General features: G+C 36.5%; 2 pseudogenes; both read left to right on the plus strand.

The window, feature by feature from the left end:
- The first annotated feature begins 413 nt into the window (after window positions 1-413).
- On the plus strand, window positions 414-1292 carry LOC137709734 (protein LURP-one-related 3-like; annotated as a pseudogene).
- Window positions 1293-5438: 4146 nt separating this feature from the next.
- Window positions 5439-5933, plus strand: LOC137710346 (protein LURP-one-related 3-like; annotated as a pseudogene).
- The last annotated feature ends 2963 nt before the right edge of the window (window positions 5934-8896 follow it).

Here is an 8896-nt window from a genome sequence, read left to right on the forward strand (position 1 = left end):
GTTTTGATAAAAAGAAATTGAAGAAAGTTGGGTTCTATCATAAAATTAATTAGTAAAATGACTACTTTACTTCAGGTAAGGTCTCTTCTTTCTATAATGTGGGATTGATACTCTTAATAGAATCCATAATTTAAAGAATAATGCTACTCTTACCACCTCTAGGGCCTATCAACACACATGAGTTTCATCTCTATTAGAAAGGTGATACAAATGTGGTATAAAAAATGTGATAAGAGTATATTTTATATTTTAAATCAAATATTTATACAATTTATATGCACATATCTCATACATTATTTTATCGAATTACGTGCACACATTAAATGTGGAGTTCTTAGTTAGATGAAAATACTGGACCATTTATATAATAAGGGTTTCTTCTCATTTGAAGGGAGTATAAATCATTAGTTTGATTGAAGTGGTCTCACACACCAAGTATTCTCTTCCACAAACTAAAATAAAGGCCTCTCTTATCTCTCTCTCCCAAATGGCCAAGGTTCATCCTCTTTTAACATTCAACAGTACTGGTGATGCTTCTTCCAGCTCTACTAGTACTCCTAATAATAAGTATTTGACTTCAAAGAGAGAAACACTCACCATATGGATGAAATCTCTTGTAATTCAAGGAAGCGGATGCACTGCGTTTGATGAAAATGGCGAGATCGTTTATCGCGTCAATAACTACGACAGCAAACACAGCAGTGAAGTCTATCTCATGGATCTCCACGGCAAGCTTCTATATTTACCTTATGTGAGAAGAAAATGTGTGGTTTTCCAAGTTGGAAGGGCTACAAAAGCAATGGTATCTGTGCCAGCAAGCCATTGTTTCGAATGAGAAAAAGTTATAGATCAATTCTTGGAAATAAAGAGTGTTCTTATAAAGTTACCATGAGATCTGATAGCAATTGCTACAGGTTAGAGGGTTTCAATGGTAAATCAACAGCTTTCAGAATTATGGATAGCAATAGAAGAGCTGTAGCAGAGGCAAAGAGAAAGCAGTCAAGTTCAGGAGTAGTATTGGGAGATGATGTATTCACATTGGCAGTGGAGCCTCATGTCGATCACTCCTTTGTCATGGCCCTTGTCACTGTTTATGGCATGATACGACGCCAGATATGATTCAGAGTTTTGGATGTATCAAATATACATAAACATGCATACTTGTAGCAAATAGTGGGTATAGAGACAAAGAATCAGCTGAGTTTTTCTTAGCCTGGCTAGGGTTTTTTCTTTTCCTTTCTTTTTTGTTGAAATCAGTTTAACCCATTGTAGTCGAATGATCGATGATTTAACTTAAATATGTTGGGGGTGTGATTCACAAACCCCTTATTAATTTCTATCATTTGATATTCTTTAATTAATTCGATCCGACAGTTGAAAATTAAAAAGTTGTGTGAGAAGTAAAAAATGGTGTGTAGATAGCAAACCCCTATATATTTCTGTTAGGGCCTCAAATCCTGGGTTAGGCTGAGTTGTTAGGAGTCGGCCCAAAAAGGAGAAAATTGTGGATGTCGGCCTAGTGACCACTGTGGTGGAGGTAGCTAAGTCCTGGTCGAGCAAAGATTTTTTCAAGGATAATAATTGGTATTTAGATTAGTGGTTGGAGTACTTGGCGTGAACGGTCAAGTCTCTATAAGGATTGGGATTGGTTTTGGATGAGATTTGAACGGAATGCATTAATAGTCTAGGTTCAGAATCCTAGTTTGAGTTGAAGTGTGACGAGATTTGGTGGTGAGAAAGTTTCGGTTGGATCATGATTTGTGAAGTGAACACTACAAATACATAAACATTGGCAACATGAAGAGGACCTTTAACTGACAATACACAAATCAACATTATACGGGAAACCTTTCACACCCTTCTATGAATTTGACTTTCTAACCATCAACACAAATTCCGACTGGGTGGACGGGTTTTGCTTGGTAGCCAATGGATGACAACCAACTAGATAAACGGGGTTTTCTAGAAGAACCAGTAAAGGTGACGACTTGACAAATGAGGCTGGAGCTATAGAGTCTGCTTGCTTAAGGAGTCCCGATCGACTGGATAGACGAGAATTCTTTCTTTTGTGACTGGCTATTTATCTCAAGTCTCAACAAGGAAAAACCTTTGATTCTTTCACGAAAGAGGCCACTTCATCAATCTTCTCTGCCAAGTGAGGTGTTCTATGATTGGTTACTTTCAGGTCACATCCTGATTTTGACACACAGATGGCCAAACCACTTTTACGATTGAGACACTTATCTTTATTGAGTATCTTTGCCCATTCAGTTTGATACCGATTTGGCAAACTTATGTTTTCATCAGTATATAGTCGAGGCTGCCGAACATGTTGCATAAGGCCTAGAACTTCATAGCGATTTGCATAACCTTATCTTTAGGTTTTAGAACTCAAGGACGAGAGTGTTCCTAAGTCGGCCGTAAAGTTCTAGTTCTACTAGGCAGCAAAAATAAGTAGTCAAGATTTGCATGTGGTCTAATATTTTAGTGAAGGGGATTAGGTTTAAGCCCATGAATCCCAGGTTCGAAACTCCGTCTGCCCTAAATTATTATAATAGTTACGAACCACTTAATAATAATATATTTTAAAAAAATAAAAATGAGTCATTGATAAAAAAAAAAATTAAAAAGGAGTCAGGTTTAAAAACCCAAAAAAAGGAGTCAGGTTTGAAATTCTAGAAAATTCAGACCTTAATTGGGCTGATCATGATTTTGATTTTATTTTTTAACACAAAGATAACTATATAATGTGACAATTTCGAATTTTGCCGCCCCCAATAGTAATAATAATTTGGTTTGATGTTTTTGGTATAACTAATTTGTTGAACTTTAAATGTGTTTGTCACTTAGTACTACGATTTAATGATATTATAATTACTTGTTAATGACAAGTCCTAAAATCGAATCTCAAAAAATCGAGTTCACTGTTAATTTATTTTCTCACCTTTTAATATACCGTTGTATAAAAAATGGTAAGTGTGCCTCAAAATTTATAAAAATTTGGTTGACTTTTCTTATGTATCAATTCTTTTCTTTGGTATCAATTTTTAAATGGGAACTATTATTAACACTCCAAAAATCTCATTCTACACTCCTCACAAGTGTAGTTTTTTTACTAATTATAGAAAGTTTGGAGTGCAAAATAAGATTTTTGGAATGCCAAAAACAATTCCCTTTTAAATTATCTAATCACCGATATGTTCATCTTTCTCTCTTAACATTCAGCGCAAAAAAATAGACCAAAAAAAAAAATTTGTCAAAGCAAAAATTGATATTCTTGTTGCAGTCATATTTAGAATAGGAATGTGATTATGTAAATTCTAGTGTATCTCAGGATATATTGGAATATTCCTTTTAGTAGTTAATATCCTATAAGGCTAAGAATTTAACATATCTTGCTACTATAAATAAAGGCACAATGGGGTGATATAACACACTCCTCACAATTAAATCACTCTATTCTCTCTCTTGCTGCCAGCCTTTCTCCCTCTCTAGTCCTAAATATAGTTAAGTCAAATAGGTCTACAACACATTATCACCACGCTCTTGCCAGAAATTAAGGAACTGAAGGATCATAGGAGGAGGTTTTCTTCTACAAAAAGTCAAAGGCTTTTATTTATTTTCTGCTAATCAGGTATGCTTAAAATAAAGTAAGATATTTGAAACGTCCACAAAATATGAAAACATTCTCCATGATGCAGGAACCCCCTATGTTTATATTTTCCTTCAGATATATATATATATATATATATATATATATATTAGGGTTTTTAAACCTTAGAGATGTCGAAAAAAAAATTATGGGAATTTAATGCGACATGCCCGAGGCTCAACGCTGCTGGCATAACCGCTGAGCACCGTGCTGGCCTGTAGCCCAGCCTCGTCGAGCACGTAACCAGGATTACCATGGACAGCATGTCATTTTTAATTAATTCAATAGATCGTGACCAAACAAGGTTGATCGTGGAAGCAAAATAATGACAGACAGGTCATATTAGCTTCGGTTAGTGATAAACAAAGTGATAAATAAATTAGAATTAATTAGCGTAAACCAAAGTTCCCCAAAAACAAATATTTAGGCATGATTTATAACACGAGAACTTTAAAAATTGGCATTGGGTCGAAAAAGAACACGGCCTAGCCAAAAGTGGGATGGTAACGATGCGGAGACAGGCCTTGTAACTCGGCTGCAGGCCATTGGGCTTCGTAGAGGGCTGCGGGCCTCTCGGCCATGTGGTATGGGTGAGCCCAGTAGCAAAAGTTGCTGGTTTGGGCCAAAAACAAGACACAGGTGCAGGCCAAGGGTGTGCTGGCCTGTAGTTTGGTGCAGGGAAGCCTAGCCGAGGTTGGGTTTCAAGTTTTTGGGTCAGGACAAGTCAAGCCTAGCAGCAAAAGCTGCGAGCAAGTAGGCCAAGGGGTGGCGAAGCCCAACAAGCATCGTGGGATTGCTGCAAATGGGCCTGGGGCATGAGGTGGACCTAGCAAGCTCTGGCATTTTTCAGGTTTGGGCTAGGGACTTAGGAAAAAGCCCAGCAACTCAAAAGTTGTTGGTTTTGGGCTTGGAAAGGATGCAGGCCCATGGTAACCCTGATCAGGCTAAAGCCTAGTGTCCATGTAGGCGCAGCAAAGCCCAAAGGGCTGCTGCCATGGTCCAAACCCCTTTACATGCAAAATATCACATGATAAATTCATTCAAATAAGCGTTATATACATATTTGTAAGTCTGGATACACACCTACAAGTTCAAAATAGAAATCATCCATATGTGCAGTAAGTAACCATCACCATGATCAATTACTATAGGTCTCACTAATAATCAGTAAATATGCATATGGGCAATTCAAACCATTACGTAAGGGATCAATTAGTGATACATATCTCAAATGATTTCATTAACATAACTAGCGTCTGTATCCTTATCCTTATCTAAACTTATCAAAACCATAACTTAAGAGATCAAGCTCATGAACCACAAATTTAAACAAGTATTCTGATCAAAACTAAAGTTGCTACCAAATATAAAAGAGCAAGTAAAAAAAGCTTTTCCCTCATATTCCAAATCGTGCGGTGCGGCACTCTCCAGTTCAAAGAAGAGTTTGGTCCCCGTTGAAGCAGTAGAAGAAAAAGCCAAAACAGATTTCTAAATGGTGCACCTTCTCCTCTCTTACAAAACCAAAAGTACTCAATCTAACAATAGGTCTTAGTCAGTATTGAGTATATGTTTTGTGAGAGCAGAGGTCACTATTTGTATTGAAATCAACGTAGGAAACAAACACAATTCGAATCCAACTATGAGTGCTAAGTATCAAGGTTTAATTAAAGTTTCAATCCCAAACTGATTAGGACAACCTGAACTCTTCAACAAAACTTTTCCATACCAATTTGAAACATTATAGCCGGTTTCTAGCACTCACAATGATACTCATATTCTAACATATATGACACCAAAGAATGAAACATTTACTATATGGATGAAATCATTTGTAAGCAAGGAATCAGATGCAATGCGCTTGATGAAAATGACAAAGTCGTTTATCACATAGATAACTACGCAACAAGCACGGCAAAGCCAACAATATTTGTAGTTTCCCAAAATGGGAGGGCTACAAAAATTAACAATATTGGTGCCAATAAGCCATTGTTCGGGTAAGAAAAAGTTGTAGATCAATTTGGGAAATAAGGAGTCCTCATACAAAGTAACAATGGCATGTGATAACAATTGCTACAGGTTTTAGGGTTTGAATGGCAAATCAATATCTTTCAGAATTACAAATAGCAATGGAAGAATTGTAGCAGAGGCAAAGAGAAAGTAGCCGAGCTCAGTAGTAGTATTACGAGATGATGTGTTCACTTTGGTGTCGGAACCTCATGTGGATCATTCAATTATCGTGGTCCTTGTCACAGTCTGTGGCTTGATAAGAAATCAAATGTGACTCATACATGAATGAAATCAATTCATGAGTTTGTTTTGATCAATTTTCTAGTGACTTAAAGGTTTTGTTTTGTTTTGTTTTGTTTTTGTTTTTGTTTTTGTTTTTTTTTTTTTTTTTGTGGGAATTCAACCCATTGATCTGTGTGTCATGTTTTTAAATACACACTACTAAGAATAAATGCTTGGGCGACGAAGGGGAAACAGTTGCGCAAAGACCAATACCGTCGTTGGAAACATTGGGCGGCGAAGACTGCGTCGCGCAAAGCTCGTGACATCAGGCTTATGCGACGGAGGAAAGCACAAAATGAAGATTGTGCGATGGAAGTTGTGGTCGTTGCGCATTCTGAGCGACGAAACTTGATTTGACCCCCAAATTCTTGCGCAACGGAGGTAGAGATTCGACCTCCAAACTCTGCGCGACGGAGGTAGAGATTCGACCTTCAAACTCTTGCGCGACGGACATAGATCTTCGATCCACAAAATCTTGAGTGATGGATGTAGAGGCCATAATAGTTAGATAATAAAATTAATTTTGTTAAATAATTTATTTATGATTTATTTAATTTTTTTCCTTTCAAATTTTGCTAATATTGTTTTTTATGTAAAAATTAGGTTAATGAAATTAAAAACAGAAAAGGTAAAGAAGAATATTGAATTAAAAAATTATTGAAAATGTACATACAATGAAAAAAAGTATTTTTAAATTTGAAAACAATTTAAAACAAAACTAATATAGGTAGTCATCCACATCACAATTGATGGCTAGTGGTGTTGCTGCTGCATCGGAGGGTTGGGAGGTCGTAGCTGCTACGACGGGCAGCTGGGAGGTTGTTTCTAGAAGTGGTTCAAAGTCAGAGAAATGAATGCCGGAGATTTAAAGTGCCTGTCGAATTTGGTTCATCAAATTGTTTTGGGCTACAATCTAAAACTGCTGGGCGGCAATCCGCTCATTCAGGTCCACCATTTCAGATGTCAGCGTTTCGACCTCTTCAATTCTCTGCCTGGAGGATGAGGCAGGCGGGTCCCAAATGCAGGCTTTCCCAAGCCTCTAGTGAACATTCCCATGCCGACGACCGATGGTCTGATCGAGTGTGTCTGTCATGATTTGAAAACCAGCATCCTTAGGGGGAAGCACCTCGTCGATCGAGGTCTCTAGGGGAAGCTAGGAAACCACCTCTTCCAGAACGGTCTAGCCCTTCTCCACCATGGTGGACTAGAAAAATGAAATAAACAAATCAATTTGAATATACATGTAATTAATATTAATACTAATTGAATATTAAAAAATTGAATTAGCTTACATGAAGCTGCTCTGTTAGCTCATCCCTGGGCCGAACATACACCTCCTTAAACATGTCAATTTCCGGAAACCTTGACCCCCCTAAATTTTTTTAAAAAGTGTTAACATAGATTACCAATTGTGTAATAAAGTGTAAAAGGATTGAAAACTTAAAATAAATATACAGTTCACTTACGTCACTCCTCCAACCTATAAGAGAAGTGTCGTGAGCCGGATCGGTAAAGAAGTTTCTTCTTCGATTGATTGATTGAGTTTGCCTTCACTTTTTTCTGTTGAATTAAACAAACATATTAGTTTAGATATTTATAACAAATGAATGAAAAAATGAAAATTTTCTTTAAAATTGTAAATTTTTTTTATTAAGATATTATTGAAATATATATTATACGTACCAGGTATTTCTCGTCTTCAAAATGGCCTCAGAGCCACTCCCATTCATCTTGACGGTCCACCAACTCTATAGGGCACCTAACTTCTAGAGTGATCTCCAGACCATCATATAGCTCATAATGCTTGTGGAGGTCGCTCTTCCATTGAGTGAAACTACCGGAGCAAAGGTCGTTGATGTACTACATTTGATTGGCATCGAGGTTGAAAAGCTCATAGTGATGCTGCAAAACTCAACAAATAAATAGTAGTTACAATTTATAATCCTTGTATAATTTAATAAAAATTTAGTATTTGAGGTTGAAAATACTTACCGATAATTCATGAAGAACAGCATCCTTGACTTCTTGTGGGATAGCTCTCCATGACTTCCACATGAGGGGGCAATGGTACCTAATGACCGACCCAATGTCGGTGGCCAACACACTGTGTTGCTCCTTTGTTGCAGTCGCACGACGTCGAGGATCACATGTAATGGTGATCTTCTCGGTCATGGTGCGAGTGGTATGTGACGTCTTAAGTAGTCTACAAGGGCCCCCGGTTTTCTTTTTTTTTTTTTCTTTTTTTTTTTTTTTTTTTTGACCTATCAAATAAACAAAGTAAACATTAGACGAATTCACTGAAAATTCGGTAGAACCTCCCCTAAAACTATAACATTTCCTAAAACCTGTAGACAATATAACAATAAAAACAATACATCCACCCAACAATTCAAATAGTTTATACAATTTTGGGACGTTAAAACAAAACTTATAACTTGTTGATATGACTTCAATTTACTCAGTGCTACTTAACAATAATTAATATGGGTCAAAATCACAATTCAAATTAACTAGCTAGCATGCTTGTTGTTCTTTGCAAAAAAGGGATCATCTCATCGTTGACAAAGAAAGACGTAAAGTAGGTTGATTGCTATTTAGATTAGCATATTCAGACGAATATAACAACTTTTTGAACTACATATCAAACTGTTCAACCCAATAAAATCCATACCAATTTTTTTTCAGTAAAATTAGTTGGAAAAATGGTTATATATATGTGTGTGCCCGCGTGTGTGTGCATAGTACAAACAATTCAAAATAATACAAATACTGGAAAACATTTTTATCCATTAATGAAGACTATTCTGAATTATTGTTTGCAGTCAATTTGCAAGCTAAAACTTGAGAAAATATTAGAAAACACATGTGCCACTTGTGTATTTGTAAGGAACATAGCATTATGGCTATGAATAAAGATGAAACCAAAAGCAAGCTTATAATGGACACAACAAGCTT

The sequence above is a fragment of the Pyrus communis genome, chromosome 12 (assembly GCF_963583255.1).
Source record: "Pyrus communis chromosome 12, drPyrComm1.1, whole genome shotgun sequence".
Taxonomy (NCBI): domain Eukaryota; kingdom Viridiplantae; phylum Streptophyta; class Magnoliopsida; order Rosales; family Rosaceae; genus Pyrus; species Pyrus communis.